Genomic DNA, 18,872 nt, shown 5'->3' on the forward strand with positions numbered 1-18,872 from the left:
TGTATATGTATATATATATGTGTGTATATATATATATATATATATATATATATATATATATGTTCTTTATACAAAAACTTAATTTGGGGGTTGCTTAGTTAGTTAAGCCTCCAACTCTTACTTTCAGCTGAGGTCATGATCTCATGGTTATCACATATTGAAAAGAAGAATTTCCTTCTTTTTTTAAGGCTGAATAAATATTCCATTGTATGTATAGATCATTTTCTTTAAAAAAAATTTTTTTTAATGCTTTATTTATTTTTGAGACAGGGAGAGACAGAGAGAGACAGAGTGTGAGCGGGGGAGGGGCAGAGAGAGAGCAAGACACAGAATCCGAAGCAGGCTCCAGGCTCTGAGCTGTCAGCACAGAGCCCGACGCAGGGCTCGAACTCACAAACCGGAGATCATGACCTGAGCTGAAGTCGGACGCTTAACCGACTGAGCCACCCAGGTGCACTTACATTTTCTTTATACATTTATCTGTGCATATACATTTAGGAAGTTGCCACATCTTTGAATAGTTTCTTTTGGACTGCATATAGTTGAGTTTTTGTTTGTTTGTTTGTTTTTGTTTTTAGATGCATTCAGCCACTCTGTGTCTTTTTACTGACATTTTAATCCATTTACACTTAAATTATCAATAGGAAAAAATTACTTGTGTCATTTTATTAATTGTTTTCTGATGGTCTTAGAGTCTTTTGCCTGTCTTCTCTCTTGCTGTCTTCCTTTGTGTTTTGTTGATTTTTTTTATTGATGCGGTTTGGATACCTTTTTTTTCCCTTTTGTGTATCTTCTATAAGTATTATTTTGTAGTTACCTTGGGGTTCACATAATATCTTATAGTTGTAATAGTCAATTTTAAACTGATAATAACTTAAGTTCAATCACATACATAAAATCTACATTTTAACCTCTCCCCTTCATGAACTTTGTATTATTGTTGTCATGGTTTACATCTATTCATAATGTGTTATCTTTTAATGTTATTTTTAGTTCTATTTTAACTTTTATAGTAGAATTAGGAGTGATTTGCCCACTATCATGACAGTAGTATAGTACTCTGTATTTGTTTATGTATTACATAAAGTAGTTTCCTACTTTCTCATGCTTTCGTATTTTGTTTAGCATCCTTTCATTTCAACCCGAAGGACTCCCTTTAGCATTTCTTGTAAGCAGAGTGATGAACTCTCTCAGCTTTTCTCTGTCTGGATAAATCTTTGTCTTCCTTCATTTTGAATGACAGATTTTCTGAGTATGCTTTACTAGGTAGCTTTTTTATTTCCTTTCAGCACTGTGAATATATCTTCCCACTCCCTTCTGGCCTATGGGGCTTCTGCTGAAAATGTGCTGATTGTTTATGGGAAAGGGGGTTTCTTGGAGGTGACAAGTCATGTTTCTCTTGCTTCTTTCGAAATTCTCTTTGACTTTTGACCATCTGACTATAATGTGTCTTGATATGGATTTATTTAGATTTCTCTAATTGGCATTCTTTCAGCTTTTTGGATCTGGATGTCCATTTCCTTCCCCAGATTTAGAAAATTTTCAGCCATTATTTCTTGAATAAATTTTCAGATCTTTTATCTCTCTCTTCTTCTGGGAATCCAAAAATTTATATATTGGTCCCTTGATGGTATCCACGAACACCCTAAAGCTTTCTTCATTCTTTTATATTCTGTTTTCTTTTTAATCCTCTGACTTAATTATTTCCAATGATCTGTCTTTGAGTTCACTGATCCTTTCTTCTCTTTGATCTAGTGTAATGTTGGGCAAGAAGACACAACCCACAGCTGCCTGCTTCTTTCTGGGAAAGGAAATGTTGGAAGAGGACTTGTAGAAGTCAAATGGACTTTTTTTTCTTTTTTCTTTTTGGTACATTTAATATGTTCTTTAGCTCCATGGTTTCCGTATCGTACTTTTTAATATTTTCTATCTCTTTGTTGAATTTCTCACTTTGTTCATGCATTGTTCTCTTGACCCTAGTGAGCATCTTTATGACAATTATTTTGAATTTTCTTTCAGGCAAATCGTGTTACTCCATTTCTTTAGGGTCAGTTTCTGGAGATTTATTTTCCTTTTTATTTTTATTTTTTGGAACATCTTTGCTTGACTCTTGATTTTCTTTGACTCTCTCCATTGATGCCTATATGTTAAACAAAGCAGGCACCTCTCCAAATCTTCATGGACTGGCCTCATACAGGAGAAAACTTTTACCAAGAAGCCAGGCTACAACTTCTAGAGTCCTCTTCCAACATTTCTTTCCCCAGAGAGAAGCAGGCAGCTATGGGTTTTGTCTGCTTGCCCTGTAATGAGCAGGGGGGCATTATTCTATGGTGCTTACTAGCCCAAGTCACTGCCTCCCTTCTTCCCTAGGTAGATAGGCTGTGCTGATCTTGAGCTCAAAGACTGGCAAGATAGAAGTCAGTCCTCTGGAGAGCCCTCTCAGAAAAGTTGGGGGTTTGGATGTACAAACCGACTCCTTCCTCCCTTGGGAGAAACTGAGAATTAGGAGTTTCTTTTTGATCATAAGGTGCTGTGTCAACAGTAAGAATTCTGGTAGAGGGTATCCCAAACCTCTCTACTGGGTTTGGTCAGTCTGGTTTTGCATTTTTCTGGGGTGTAGGGCATTTTATTAGTTCCTGGATTTTTCACAAATTGTTGCTGAATCTGTATTTGCAAGGGGAGAGAGGGTTCAGAGTTTCTTACTCTGCTATCTTGCTGATGTCACTAATCCAATTATGTATTATTCCTGAATTATTTTTAAGTGGCAAAGTACTTGTCAATGAAGAATGGGTTAATGTATATCTCAAACTTAATTCCACTCCCTTTAAGACACCTATATCCAGATCCACACTCTAAATGTTGTCATAACTCCTAACTCTTATTGAATTTTTATTGTCTGTTATTATTCTTTGTTAGTTAATCTACAATGCTATTTTTCCCTCATTGAAGCCTTGAGTTCCTTAGCTCACTCTTTTTATCCTAATTTACAACAACCAATTTCTTTACTTATCCATGATTCACTTGCCAATAATCACAACTTTATTGCTCAATTGACCCTATTTATATTGAAAAATACCAGCTCAAAATTGATTCAAATGTTTGTCTTCTCTGTTTCTCCATATGGTCTTCTGACAACTCTTGCTGAAACAACTCTATCACTGATGTAATTCTAAATTCCAAATTTCTAACCCCAGTTGGATTTCAGGTGCTGCAGAGCAATTTTTTTACATGTCTCTAGTTATCTTTCTCTATCATTCATTATATTGTTCCTGTCTCCTATTCCTCCACTTTCCTCCTTAGTCTCAGAAGATGAGTTATCTTTTACTTCACTAGAAAAATAAAGAACATCAATGGAAACATGATCAATATCCTGTTCCATCAGTAGCAAATTTGTTTATATTGACAATGTCCCCTACCTCCTTCCATTCAACTCAGAGGAATAGGTGCACCTCTTCCTTTACAAAGAAAAAATCATATCCATCTATATTCTAAATTCCATCCCTTAATGCCTCTTTAGTTACTTCAAATAATTATCTAAAATTTTTCCGATATAATCAAATTCAGTTCATCATAAATTTTTCCCCAGAACCAACAAACACACGCCAATGATCCCAACTAAACAAGAAAAGAAAGAAGGAAGGAAAGAAAGAAAGGAAGAAAAAAAAGAAAAGAATAGAAAAGAGAAGAAAAGAAAAGAAAAGAAAAGAAAAGAAAAGAAAAGAAAAGAAGTAGAAAGAAGAGGAATAAGAGAAAGGGAAGAAAAGAGATTTACAAATTTCTCCAAACTCAGATTTTCTCCAGGCTGTCACATTTTTCTCCTAATACTTATAATTAAACCCACCTCCCTTATGCCAATTTACCCCACCCTCTGCTCCATCTCAGTTTTCCCATCTGAGTTGCTAATCCACATCTGCTTAATTGTATTTACTGGGATAAACCATAGACTTCTCAATCTCAACATATCAAAAACTGAGTTTTACTCTCTCACCTTCCAAACTTATTTATCCTTGCTGTACTCTTTCTATTTTTTTAAAGATTTTCTTAATGGGGCGCCTGGGTGGCGCAGTCGGTTGAGCGTCCGACTTCAGCCAGGTCACGATCTCGCGGTCTGTGAGTTCGAGCCCCACGTCAGGCTCTGGGCTGATGGCTCAGAGCCTGGAGCCTGTTTCCGATTCTGTGTCTCCCTCTCTCTCTGCCCCTCCCCCGTTCATGCTCTGTCTCTCTCTGTCCCAAAAATAAATAAACGTTGGAAAAAAAAAAAAAGATTTTCTTAATGTTTATTTATTTTTGAGAGAGAGAGAGACAGACAGAGACAGGGTGCGAGTGGGGGAGGGGCAGAGAGAGAGGAGACCCAGAATACAAAGCAGGTTCCAGGCTCTGAGCTGTCAGCACAGAGCCTGACATGAGTTCAAACTCAGGAACTGCAAAATCATGACCTGAGCCGAAGTCAGACACTTAACCTACTGAGCCACCCAAATGTACTTTCTATATTATTAAGTGGCACTCAATAAATGTTTATGGATTAAATAAATCATATATACCCATCTCTACTATTATTATTTATGACCCAATTAATAATATTAATTTCAGTTATTACAGAATTAAAACAAAGTTGAAGCAAGAAAAAATTATTTTAAAAGGAAATTAAGAGAATTGATTTAGAACACTGACCCAGTACTTAGGAAATCTGAACCCTGATGCAATGATTTCAATTTTCTCTCATCTGAAGTCAGAAGTTGAACTGCATATTTCAAAGACTCTTTACAATGTTATGATTATAAAAGCCTCTTTTGATTCAGTGAGTTCTTACACATTATTTTGATTTATGTCTCAGTCAGTGTTCACAACTTAAAAATACGGAACAAACATAGTGTATCCATAATAGAAGAAATTCTGAGGTAACGTATGTAAAATTATTTAAGCTTTTGGAATAAAAGAACAATTTTCCATTTACTCCTTATGATAAGTATATTGGAAATTGGGTATTCTAGTATACAGGTATGAGTGTACTTATACACAACTTATACAAGTAAACTGTGATAATGAAGTGATAAGGGGACCTCATGTATATTTTTTGAAACAATTACCTGTTTGTCATTTATTTTGCATGATAATTGTTGATACCAGAGAAAATATTCTAATGACATCACAGGGCAACAGGGCTTTGGACCACCAGGGGGAGTAAATTTCAAAGTCATTGTCCAGAATACCTTTTTTGGCCTAGTTTTGTTCACTACCTTCCTTTGAATGAATGGAAGGCACATAGTTATAGAAATTATGAAAACACAAAATGCACAATGTTATTAAAGATTTTGAAAATTGCATTAGAATATATTTAGAGGCAAGCTAAGGTCTTCCGGGTGAATACAGAATAAACATAATGACTGACAATTCCAGTCACCAGTATGTAAAGCACAGAGAAAAAATGAAATCACTACCATGCAAACATGAGATTTGACATCACAGAGAACATATCACTGGAATCGAAGCTATTCTCGTGTAAGAGATTTTTCCTATGAATACAATCAACAGTTTATAAAAATTAGAAAGGAGTTTTGTTTCAATATCTATTAATAATGGACTCTTTCTGGATTTTATATAGTTGGACCAACAGACTTTTACAGTACCTAACACTTGCATATGGTTATAAAATTAAAACACATTTCATTTGAGATAAAAGGAAAGAAGGGGGTGCCTGGGTGGCGCAGTCGGTTAAGCGTCCGACTTCAGCCAGGTCACGATCTCGCGGTCCGTGAGTTCGAGCCCCGCGTCGGGCTCTGGGCTGATGGCTCAGAGCCTGGAGCCTGTTTCCCATTCTGTGTCTCCCTCTCTCTCTCTGCCCCTCCCCCGTTCATGCTCTGTCTCTCTCTATCCCAAAAATAAATAAGCGTTGAAAAAAAAAATTAAAAAAAAAAAAGGAAAGAAGGTATATTGATAAAATATAATTTGTAGGACAGAGAAATACTCCTATTTAAAGGAAATTTGTAAAAACAGAAAGTTAAAATCCTACCAAACTAGTTTTTGTTAAATCAAAAGATTTTATCAAAACCTAAAAAAATCAGGAGATTTCATATCAACCATGGGGACACTTAAGGGTTAAACACTATTGTTTCCTTTTTTTTAAATCTCTGTATAGACAGCCTATATGTAAGGTTGCCTGATAATTTTACTGTCCAAACTAAGATCCTCTTGGAGAAGGTAGGGATTGCTACTAATAATTGTGTCAAGACAATAAGAATAAGCTCAGATGATGCTGGACAAGCCAAGATGTGTGGTCTCCACACCTACAAATCTAAAAATTTAAATGTTGCTGTTTTAGGGGCGCCTGGGTGACTCAGTCGGTTGAGCGACTGATGTCGGCTCAGGTCATGATCTCATGGTTTGTGAGTTCGAGCCCCGCGTCGAGCTCTGTGCTGACAGCTCAGAGCCTGGAGCCTGCTTCTGATTCTGTGTCTCCCTCTCTCTCTGCCCCTCCTCCACTCATGCTCTGTCTCTCTCAGTCTCAGAAATAAATAAATATTAAAAAAATGTAATAAATGTTGCTGTTTTAGAGTTGATTCACCCAATGTTCATGTAAAATGTTTCCAAAGTTCTGCCACAGATTTGCCAAAAATATGATAAAGTTGTTTAAACAATGCTAAAACATGTTTTCTTATGGTTGATTTTTAAAAACTTTTATTGCTGTGGAAAAATTACATTATATGGAATTGCAATTGTGGTATAGAGACATGGAATTTAATCTAGAATAATAAATATTCTTGTTACTTTTTATTTTCCATATAATATCAAAGTAGTAAAACATTCTATAATACCTAATTTCTGAAATATCATGTTCCATGTAAAAATATATGTTTGATCAATTATTTTGGTTGGTGAGAATATGAAATCTAAAGTTTAGTTTTTCCATAAGTTAGTTTACTTCGTTAATGTTCATGGCTATAAATTGGATCTCTAAATTCAGTAAGCTATGTAATAAATGCTCATGCCAGTTGGGAAAATATAGATAATTGTTGAACAACACACTGTAACTATTAAGATAATTGGGAACATTAAAAGCCCCAGTGACAGGGGCGCCTGGGTGGCGCAGTCGGTTAAGCGTCCAACTTCAGCCAGGTCACGATCTCACGGTCCGTGAGTTCGAGCCCCGCGTCGGGCTCTGGGCTGATGGCTCGGAGCCCGGAGCCTGTTTCCGATTCTGTGTCTCCCTCTCTCTCTGCCCCTCCCCCGTTCATGCTCTGTCTCTGTCTGTCCCATAAATAAATAAAAAAAAAAGTTGAAAAAAAATTTTTTTTAAATAAAAATAAAAAAAAAAAAAGCCCCAGTGACAGATAGTCAGAAGGGTCATTCAATTCCATTCACCACAATTCCAAGCATCTATTTTGTGCCAGGAATGGTCCTAAGTATTTAACAAGAAGAAACAAAAAAATAAAAAACAAAAGAACAGTTCTTACTTTCAAGGAACTCATAGTCTATGGGACATCAAAAAGGTAAACAAAAGATTATAAGAGAGTATGAAAAATCATACAGTAGAAATTTATGTAAGGCACTTTTGGACTGTAAGGGTCAGAAAAGAATATATGTATTGGTCAAATGTATTTCTAGTGAGCGTTTCCTGACAGAAGGCAGTAGAGCCAAGCATTCTAGGTAGAAAGGATAGTAAAAGGTAGATTTTATAAGAACTGAAAAATGTGCATACCTCAGTATTCACCATTATGAGAAATTTTTAGTCGTACACTGGAAGGTAAGGCAGAAGGTAAATTGCTGTGGGTTTAAAATTAAATATGAAATATGATTCTTAACTGTCTCCTACTAAAAGGCAGAAACTGTGTGTGCCTTCCCTTTGGGGACACAGTGTGCTCAGTGAAGCATGGAGAGCTAGTAAGGTTGGCTCTCCTATCATCTTAAGGCACAGGGGTACAAGGGGGAGCTCACTGCCGGTAGGCCACCATTTTTAATTTTCACTTGTGCAAGAAGACAGATTAGCACCTGTCTGGCATGCTCACCATAGTGCTTTGAACCAAAAGTATTGTGTCAAGTGGATGGACTGGTGATAGAAAGCACCGAGGGAGAGGTGAATGGAATATAATACCTGATACCTGACTAATTGTAATAGATTCCCTAGGGTAGAGAATAATGTAGCCAATATATTTCTTAGGTCACCACCAGGGAGCAGCTTGTTCTGAGGGACCCTTCTTATAGGCAAAGGTTCTGAGGAAGGATTTCATACCTCTTTCCATAATCCTAAACTGTAAGCTGGCCTCCTCACTGGGGACCCCAGCCCTCTGGCGGGGCATCTCGAATGCTCTATTGCCAGCCCCACGCGGTGGGAAAACAGTGGGTGATAGTAACAGATGAACACATCATCAGATTTCCCCCATAATAAGACTATGGAAATAGATTTACAAGTTATACAAACTCTTTCTGATTTGTCAATCAGAGCAAGTATAAAAACATTCTGGAGCGCCTCTCAGTTACAAAACCTAGAGCGAGAACCTCAAGCTCAAGCAAAAATGCCACCAGGTAGTCCCATAGCAATTGGCCTATATGGCCATTTGTGATAAAGAGACTGAAGAGGAAACACTTTTCCAAAGCAGAAACTTGAAGGGATGGTGCAGGGATGGAGTGAGGTTCACAGTGAGCCCTCCCTTAATCTCATTCTCTTTCTGATATTATTGAAACAATAGCTGCTAATTTTGCATTGATGTAGTGCTTTATCACCTACAAAGAGCTTTCACTTTATACTCTTGTTTAACGTCCAAAACAATCACATGAAATAGGGTATATATGTATGTACGTGTGTATTATAATAATAATAATTATTATTAAATTATTACTTTATAGAAAATAAAATTAGAGCTACAGAATGTTCTAGATATTATGTAGCAAAATCAGCATTCAGCCTGTGATTTTAAGATGATTATTTCATTGTTTGTCTTTACTAACTATTACTCTATGTCAGGTTTATCAGGCTAGGCAATATGCTTATATCCCATGCAAGCAGTACAGATTCTCCCTTGGGAGCAAACCATGAGGAGGAAGGCAAGGAATAAAGTCCAAATAGGGAGCTTTTTGAGCCAAATTGTCCTTTAGGGTAAAAAAGCAGCTAAAAAGGAGTTATTTCATCTCATGGAGTGTGAAGAGGCACTCTTCTCAAAAAATTGGGCCTAATTCACCACGCGCATAAGAGCAGGATTAGAAACCTCCGAGCTTTGCTTGAGTTCACCAGGCTGGGTGTATGTAGGGTGTGTGTATTAAAATGCAGCGTAGGTTTTCTGATCAAGCCACGGTGATAACGGAAATAAAGCCTTTCTGTGCAGTCTATTTATGTTTGACAGTCCCCTCTTGGCACACTATAGATATTGTAATGGGTGGATCTTGTAGGAACAATTGCTTGTATCACGGTTATTACCTGAGTGAGACAAAGTGTTCTCTGAGATGAACAGAATCAGAGATCTGGTCCAGGACATCTCTAAATACGTGGCATCATTCATGGAAATTTTGCCATCTGGATTAAAAAGGTGCTCCCCATGTTAGGTACCATCTGCTGCCTTCCTCCGACCCAATTAGGCCATCTAAGGGGTTCTACTAGGTAAATATTTAAGAAAATAAGGCTTTTGGAGGGTTTCTCACTTCAAAGTCCTTTGTCCAATTTTTCCTGCAGGTTAAGAGGGAAATATTGTCTAGATGCCACATGCTCTATCAAGGCAAGGAGGTGAGAGAAGTATCTGTGAAGTCACGTTAATTAATTCACTAATTCATTCATTCATTTTTTAAGAGAATAATAATGGAGAAGATATACTATATATATGTATATGTAGCAAAATCAGCATTAATCCAATAAAATCAGAAATACTATATATATCTATATATACAAGATATGCTATATATATATATACTATCTACATATATGCACATATATATATATCAAGTATATATATATATATATATATATATATATATATATATATCAAGCACATTTTTACATGTTTGGGATAGAATGAGGAATAACATACAGTTCCTGCCTTATAAGTTCACTAACAGGAGAAAGCAGATAATTCAAGCAATACAAATATGCCTGAAATTCGATGGGAAGACAGAGGAGAGAAACCTTACTCTGACTGAGAGAAGTTCAAAATAGCTCCCTAGATGAAGTGACACGAGGCCTGAGTCTTAAATAAGTGATAGGAATTAGCCAGGCAGAGGGATGGCATCAGGGATGGAAAAATGGCCCTCCAACTAGATAAGACATCATGAGGAATCATGCTGTGAGAAGTGAAATGGAGAATGCTGGGGGTAGGGTGGCCAACAATTCAATATCAATTGAACAGAAAGTTCAAGTAGGTGGGTGAGAAACGAGACTGAAGACATACCCAGGAAACAGGTCACAGAAGGCCTTATTTATCACACCAAACAATACTATCTTCATCCTGTAAGCAATGGGAATATCTGAGGATTATAAATAGGAAAGTGGCAGGGAAAGATATGCAGTTTAGATAGGCTATCCTGGCAGTGAATGAAGAATGGATTTAAGGAGATGGCAGTAAAGAATGCTAGAATCCAAGTGACCAGTTTAAAGTCTGTTTCATTAATCCAGGCTAGAATTGAAAAGTATTATAGGTTATGGGGTTGCAGAAACATAGATACAATTAGGGTATATATAGCAGACAGCAATTCTAGAAGTCATTACTGAGAAGCATTAGAGATGACTCTTAGGTTCCCAGCTTGAAGAATCGGATGGATAGTTATACTAGAACTTAGGAATGTTAGAAAAAATGCTTTTTCTGCAAGCCTCCATGAAGAAAAAGAATTTACTTAAATACACCTAGCTTTTTGCTCTACTGATTTGGTGAGAACAAGAATAGTGGACTGTGAATAGTCCTTATGAACTTACACATATCCTAAATGTTTACAAATGCTATATTTTCTTTCTGTATTGGCCCTTATATCATTATATAATGATCTCTTTTTGCCTCTTATTATAATCTATATTTTAAACCCCATTTTGTCTGATGTAAGTATAGCTGCCTCTGCTTTCTTTTAATTTCCATTTGCATGGAGTATCTTTTTCTATTTCTTCACTTTCAGTCTGTGTGTGTCCTCAAAGCTGAAGTGAATCATTTCTAGGAAACGTATAGTTGGGTCTTGTTTTATTTGTTTGCTTGTTTGTTTGTTTGTTTATTTATTTATTTATTTATTTATTTATTTTCTTGTATTCATTCAGACACTCTAAGTCTTTTATTGGAGAATTTAGTCCATTTACATTTAATTATTGATAGGTCTGGACTTACTAGTGCCATTTTGTTTTCTGGCTGTTTGCAATCCCTCTGTTCTTTTATTGTTTTCTTACTCTCTTCCTTTGTCATTTGATGATTTTCTGTAGTGGTATGTTTAAATTTCTTCCTCTTTATAATTTTTGTATTTGTTATAGGTTTTTGTTTTGTAGTTACCATGAGGCTTACATAAAACATCTTTTATTTAGAGAGTTTATTTTAAATTAAGAACTTAACTTCGAATGCATACAAAATGTTCACATTTACACACTCTCCCCTGTCTCATTTTATGTTTCTGATGTCACAATTTACATTGGATATACATAAGTGAAAATCCCAAGAAGGAGACGGAGAATTGCATACAGCTGTAGGAGGGGTTAGGATAGGACAGTACCATAAGGACAAAGGGAAATAGAAGGTGTGAAAAAACATAACAAGTAGATCCTTATTACCAAATGCAAGCAAGAAATAAGAAAATGAAGCCAAAACATGATGGTTATTATTGGTAATAACTTTCCTTAGGGGAAAGGGGGTAACATGCATTCAAATTGTAAGATTAAAATTCTGTTCTTTAAAAATAACAAATATTCTTTGATTTATCATATTCTCTCTATCCTAGAAGGTCTTGGAAACTCAAATTTTGTGAATATAAAATATATGGAGCTATTCCATCAACAAACTCTTCATTCATTTTTACATTTTGAATATTAAGATGCTCTTTCAGCTTATTGGCCTTCCTAGAATAGTCACAAAGTCTACATTGTAATTACCATACTTTTCTTTCATATCTGTAGATAGGCTTTTGGAATTATAATTTTTTATTCATGTGATGGGTAAAGACTTTCATTAAAAGGCATGTTAGCATATTGGAAAAGGGAACCTTGGTTCCTAGAGATCAGGTAGAGAAGTTGGGAAGAATACACAGGGGGTAGGTATGTATGTTGTGAGGAATACTGACCACTCTTTCAGGCTCAGGCTGTGTAATTGTGCTTTGAGGTGAAATGGCTCTGCATGTGTATAAGCCAAAAGAGATGTGCAATTAGAGAATCATATTATAATGAGTATTGAGAAACAAGGTTTAGCAATGTGGAGCTGTGAGGGAGCAGCATGTCCCTGGAGGTGAGAATATGGAGATATATTAGCTCCAGGTCATTAAAATGCCTCTCTTAAGTGGACAGGAGTTTTACTAGGCAGATTCATGATCAAGTTTTGATGGTAGTGCTTATCTAGGAAACAGGATCATTTGGTAGATAAGGAAGATGATTTTGAGAAGGTTGAAGTTCACTGGTAGGTGCCTGGGTTTCAACAGGGATAACTTGCTACGTCAGAAAGGGGATTTCTTGGTAATTGAAAATGGTTTTGTGAGTTTGTGTCCCTCAAAGGATAGTAACTAAGACTTATCTCTTGGTAACAGGTAGACGTGGTTGGCAGAATTAAATATATCTACTGTGATCTCTCTTGCTGTTGTATCTGCAAATATGTTACATTCTGTGTTAAAAGGGACTTTGCAGATACAACCAAGTTTATAAATTAAAATAGGAGAAAATCCTGGATTATCCAGGAGGGCACAATGTAATCACCAGAGCCCTTAAAAACAGAACAGGGAGGTAGAAGAAGTCAGGGTAATCCAAGGCATGTGAAAGATTTGATGCTCTGTCGCTGGCTGTAAGTTGAAGGCGCAATAGGGACTTCAGTTCTATAATTAGAAGGAACTGGATTCTGGCAACAATCAAAATGGGCTTGGGAGAGTCTTCTTCCCCAGAACATCCAGAAAGGAATCTAGTCTGCTGACAAATTAATCTCAGCCTTGTGAGACCCTGAACTGAGAATCCAGCCATACCATGCTACACTTCTGACCTACTAACTATGACATAATGAATGAGTGTTATTTTAAGCTGCTAAATTTGTGGTAATTTGTTACTCAGCAATAGTAAGTGAATATATTAGACATCATGGAAGCTTTGGAGTTACCTTAAGGGAGCGAGCTGAAGAGGAAATAAACATTTATGACAGGATACTGGGATGGACCACAGGGTCAAAATTTATTTTGAATGTTAAAAGGAATGTGACCTCATTTTGTACTCAAGATTGGGGAAGCAGGAATATAAGATATAATTAGAATGTGATCAAGGAGAAATAACAAAAATAACACTGAAACAACATAGACTAAAAGCATTGAGAATCCACATAATAGAAAAACAACCTGAGGCAGAAAGAGAAGCTTAAATGATTCACAGCCTTCTCTGGAAATTTGGTATTTCTGTACATAATGTGGAAAACTATCTCTAAAAAAATGTCTGTCTACTTCAACTGTACAGAGCTAAGCCAAGGAAAGAGGTGTTGTGTCTTCTGAGCCAGAACTAAATGGGGGGCAGCTATTTGTTGGGGTCCGTCGTGGTGAGGGTGGGAAGAATCAAAGAGGGAAAACATTAAGGAGAAAGAATTAGAACCGCTCATCCAGCTATCCCTCTTTAGCTGACACGTCTCTGTCTGAAGGTCTTCTTCATTTAAATAGTAAGTGAGATCATTAACTTATACTTGTTCCATAAATTCTTACACCAAAACCCTTTGCACTACACTACAATGCTCTGCCATCTTTTCCTTTGCAACTGATTCTGCTTCTTCCTTTGCCAGTTTTTAAGAGTGAAACAGTAGAAACAATGTCTTATCATGTTTATGAATCATGATTTGATGGGTATGAGTCATCAGCAAGTGATACCACTATCCACCTAGTCACCTAAGCTAGGAATGTGGGTCATCTCAAGCTTTTCCCTCTCCCTCACCATTCATCCTGTCTTTCATCAAGTCTTAGAGATTCTACCTCCTGATCTCTCATGTTTATCTGCTTCCCTCCAAATGCTGCATCATACACCAATTCATACCTGAATTAATACAATAGCTTTGCAATCAGCTCCCCCTTTTGTCTTCATCCCCTCTCAGCCTTCATCCCCTTGCAATTACGATTATCTTTTAAAATATCAGATATTACATCCTTGTTTAAAATATTTCCCTAACACCAGTGGCTTTCTAAACACATTCTGTAGCTCAGCATACACATTCTCCAAAACCTGGAAGCTGCCTCTCAGGCCACCCCGCACATTCCCAACCCCAGATTTCTCTTGGGCTTTCCCACTACGTGCTGGAGGCGAGGTGGATGGGGGGATGGGTTAAATGGGTGATAGGCATTAAGGAAGGCACTTTTCGCGATGAGCATTGGGTGTCCCGTGTAAGAGATAAATCACTAGGTTCTACTCCTGAAGGCAAGACGACACTGTATGTTAACTAACTTGAATTTAAATAAAACAAAAACATAAACAAAAATAACACGTCATTTCAGGCCCTGCCAGGGTCTCCCTGTAAGACATCCTGTTTTCTTTGCGTAGATTGCCCTCTCCACATTTTTTTTTTCTATCTAGCTAAGTCCTACTCAGTCTTCAAATCTCATATCACACATTATCTCCCATGGGAACCTGTGACCCTCAGCTAGCCTAATTTACATTCCAGTGTCTGGGATGAATAGATATTCTACCATAGAAACTGAAGCTCTGTCCTGTAAGAATTGATTTACTATTCTGCTTCTCAGCTGAGTTAAGGGTAGAAACCAGGCCTTATCTGATTATTCCTAGAGCAGTACCTGGCACTTGTTTAGTTCTAACAAATGTTCAGATTATTCCTCTGCTATCCTGAGACTGCCATGAGGGGTGTGACTTGATACTCATCTTCAGAATCAGCTTCTCTCCTGCTCTTGTGTCTGCTTTCACCTTCTTTCTCTTCTAGTCTTCTGCCGTGCTAAAAGCTTGGGGTGAGGACACTTACATTAGTACAGAATAGTTTGTCTCTTCTTCCATTTGCCAACACCATGTATCTCTAATTGTGGGGTATCTGCTCTGTCACTATAAGAGGAGATATTTTTGAGTAGACAGTGAGGCAGTTTCTTGAATCTCCTTCAACCATATCATACACTCAGTAACCTCTTGTTTGTACAAAGCATAACTCTCTTGTCAGTATGATGGACAGATTAAACACCCCACTGGAAGTGGAATAGCAGAGAACACACTGCATTTAAAAATCCATTGTTTCACCCTTAAGAAGCTGGTAAGATATGCCAGCTTGATAATACATGATAACAAACATAAAAAGGTAAACCAGCAATATTTTGTTCGGGACTAACAGAGGAAGAAGTTTAAGAGAGAATATGTGCCATAAAAAACCTTCAATTATAAAATTCTCTTATAAAGTAACTTAAAAAATTTCAATGGTCCTAACTAAATATGGGGAGAGGACAGAAATAGATAGACCACAGAAAATAAATAATAGCCAACAAATAATTGAAATGAGGATAAGCTTTGCTAATGGTAAAATAAATTTGAGTAGGGGCACCTTGGTGGCTCATTTGGTTATGGGCCCCACTTCAGCTCAGGACATGATCTCACAGTTCGTGAGTTTGAGCCCCTTGTCGGGCTCTGTGCTGACAGCTCAGAGCCTGGAGCCTGCTTCTGATTCTGTGTTTCCCTCTCTCTTTGCCCCTCTCCCACTCTGTCTCTTTGTCTCCCCAAAATAAATAAATAAACATTAAAAAAAAAGCAATCTGAGTAAAATGAAATGTTTTTGTCTTTCAAAGTGAGGAACAATTAAAAAGCCTAGGGGTGCTTGGGTGGCTCAGTTGGTTAAGTGGCCCGCTTAGGCTCAGGTCATGATCTCATGGTCCATGAGTTTGAGTTCCAGCCCCGCGAAGGGTTCTGTGCTGACAGCTCAGAGCCTAGAGCCTGCTTCTGACTCTGTGTCTCCCTCTCTCTTTGCCCCTCCCCCGCTCACATTTTTTCTCTCTCTCTCTCTCTCTCAATAAATAAATAAACACAAATAAATAAACATTAAAAAATATATTTAAAAAAAAGCCTACCAGCTAGGGAACCATAAGATAAGCATGCTCATTGATAGCTCATGGGAGTGCAACTTACTCATTTTTGGAAAGCAATTTGACAACATGCATAACAAGCCTGATAACTATTCCTGTTACTTGACCCTGCAATCCCACTTGCAAGAATTATAGACAGAGATATACACACATAAAGACTCTTCACAGAGTCATTTACAATGGTGATGGTTTGAAATTCGCCAAACTCCCATTCTAGGCAATCAGAAGTCAGGATTCTGATTTAAATTGGGTCTGCAACAAGCAGTAGCAACGATGAGTTAGTAGTGGGAAAAGGCTGACTGGGAGGTGGAACTTGGGGAGAATACTCGTTTTTAAACAGCGGATGGTGTGTTCCTTTCTTGAATTGCAAAATCAAATTTGTGGGCCACAGCCAGAATGAAAGTATGGAATAGCATAGAATACAATGGAAAATATCGGAAGGCACTTCACCAGGAAGGTGAACAGAAGTTTCACAAAATACTTATTTAGTGTATTTATTTAGAGACTCAGTTCACCCCTTATTCCCCTTTTTAAAAATGTATTGTGGAATATTTCAAACATACCTAAAAGAAGAGAGACTAATGAATCCCCATGGGCCCATTTGCAGCTTCAACAATTCTTCACAAAGGGCCCATTGGAATCATCTTTTTCCTCCCACAAACTCACTCCCATCAACTAGATTATTTTATGTCAAGTCTCAGACATCATATCTTTTCATCCAAAAAAGAACTTCAGTGTGGATTGTGTGGTTTTGTGATATAATAAGAAATATATATCTGGTCTTCATCCTGTTTGAGGCACCGAGCTCCTAAAACCCTTGTAATTTCCTGAATGACAGGCTGAGAGGAGCCTCTGTTCTTCACAATGAGCTCCTTCCAACCACGCCTGAGTTTATGCCAATGAGGCGACTCTTGGTGGGGCCTCAGATAGCTTCAGGATAGGAGCTGGTGGTCAGAGGAAACAACCATGTGATTAGCGAGTTAGAACCTTCAGCCTGACCCTCCCATCTCTGTAGAGGGGAGAGGGGCTAGAGGGCTAGAGATGGAGTTAATCGCCAATCTTTCATACGTATGTAACGAGACCTCTATAAAAACCTGAAACAATTGGGTTTGGAGAGATTCTGGGCCAGTGAACACATTTGCATTTCATGAAGATGGTGTACCCCAAATTCCATGGGAACAGAAGCTCCTGTGCTCACAGCCTCCCAGACATCGCCCTATGAACCTCTTTCTTGGCTGTTAATCTGTATTTTTATAATATTTTTTTTATCAAAGCCCTGTAAGCATAAGTAAATCTGTCTTTGAGTTTTGTGGGCTGTTCAAGCAAATCATCAAACCCGAGGGTGGTGGTGGTGTGGGAACTCTTGACTTTGTAGCCACTGGACAGAAGAGTGGGCATCCCTGAGATCCATTACTTGCAATTGGCATCTGAAGTAAGGGCAGAGTTGTGGGACTGAGCCTTTCAGAAGTGTCATGAGCAGAGTCAACAATCTTCCTTTAATCTTTCAAAGATCACTTTTAAAACTGTAACCACATTTTATTATCATGCCTTAAAATTGTAATTCTGTAGTATCACCAAGTACCCAGTTGGTACTCAAAGTTCACCAACTGTCCCATTTATTTCTTTTCAAGTGTGGTTTGCTCAACTCAGAATCTAAACAAGATTCATATTTTGTAGGAGTCCTGAGATGTCAATCAATGGAGGACAAAGAGTCCTCGCATGCACTGAGATGATTTCGAACCAATGTGAGGTAAATGACCAAAGAACAGCATAAAAATAAGATACCGACAGCTCTTGTAATTGATGTTCATGTAGAATTTTCAGAGAGAAGATAAAGTGCTTAGACTGTAATAAGATTCAGAGTTGCATATATACAGTAAGAGAGCAAATACATTCATGAACACACCTACATGTGCAGTTGATCACTTGCCAGTCCTTGTCACTTTTGAAGAAACTTCTCCCTTCTTACAATATCACAGAGAAAAGGGGCAAAGATGTTCCTGAATCTTGGTTTCCTGGCACTGAGAGCAGCATATATACACTATATGCTGTTTTCTGTATATCCTGAGAGCAAAAGTAAAGGGTGAAAAAAGACAGTGGTCAGTGTGGTGACAGGGTCACAGCTTGGGACTCAGTTGGATGCAACTCCAACTCCCCAAGCTGGGGGGAAGCCTGAGAGTGTCTGTAAACCCCCATCCCTACCTGGCTGGGGTCAAACTGTTCTTTAGCAGAAGTTCTTTGAAGGCAAAGCCCACAGCAACCATGAAGGAAACCCTCCTTGAGTTAGTGATTTGTTTTTTCCTTAGGAGAAGGTTTTTTTTAAGGAAAATGTAAATGTTTTGCAGCTTTTGTCTTTGTTTAGAAAGTAGCAGGCAAGCAGCTGATTAGACAACATACATCTGACCTACAGTCACTGACTTGGTGAGCACACAATTTTGCCCAATAGCCAATCTCCTATCTCTTTAACATATATTTGTGTGTATGTGTGTATGTTACATATATGTATATTATATATGCTATATTTATATACCTATGAAATTTATATTTATAATATTTAAAATATACTTATAAAATTTTATAGTCATAATATTTCTTTACAGTTTTTTCTTTTTGAGAGAGAGAGAGAGAGAGAGAGAGAGAGAGAGAGAATGAGTAGGAAAGGAGCAGAGAGAAGGAAAGAGAGAATC

At 37.5% G+C, this 18,872-nt stretch overlaps 1 protein-coding gene across 3 annotated transcripts in view; it reads right to left on the reverse strand.

Moving 5' to 3' along the window:
- The window catches only part of CFAP299 (cilia and flagella associated protein 299), a 589,251-nt gene that overhangs the window by 19,018 nt on the left and 551,361 nt on the right, over window positions 1-18,872 (reverse strand). Inside the window, exon 5 of one of the 3 annotated variants that reach the window (XR_005792060.1) lies at window positions 18,092-18,249. The exons of the other annotated variants lie outside the window; for them this stretch is intronic. The gene's annotated coding sequence lies outside the window, so the exon portion shown is untranslated. The remainder of the gene's footprint in view (window positions 1-18,091; window positions 18,250-18,872) is intronic. 3 annotated transcript variants of the gene reach the window in all.

Source organism: Herpailurus yagouaroundi, unplaced genomic scaffold, assembly GCF_014898765.1.
Source record: "Herpailurus yagouaroundi ecotype Mexico unplaced genomic scaffold, PumYag 28, whole genome shotgun sequence".
NCBI lineage: Eukaryota > Metazoa > Chordata > Mammalia > Carnivora > Felidae > Herpailurus > Herpailurus yagouaroundi.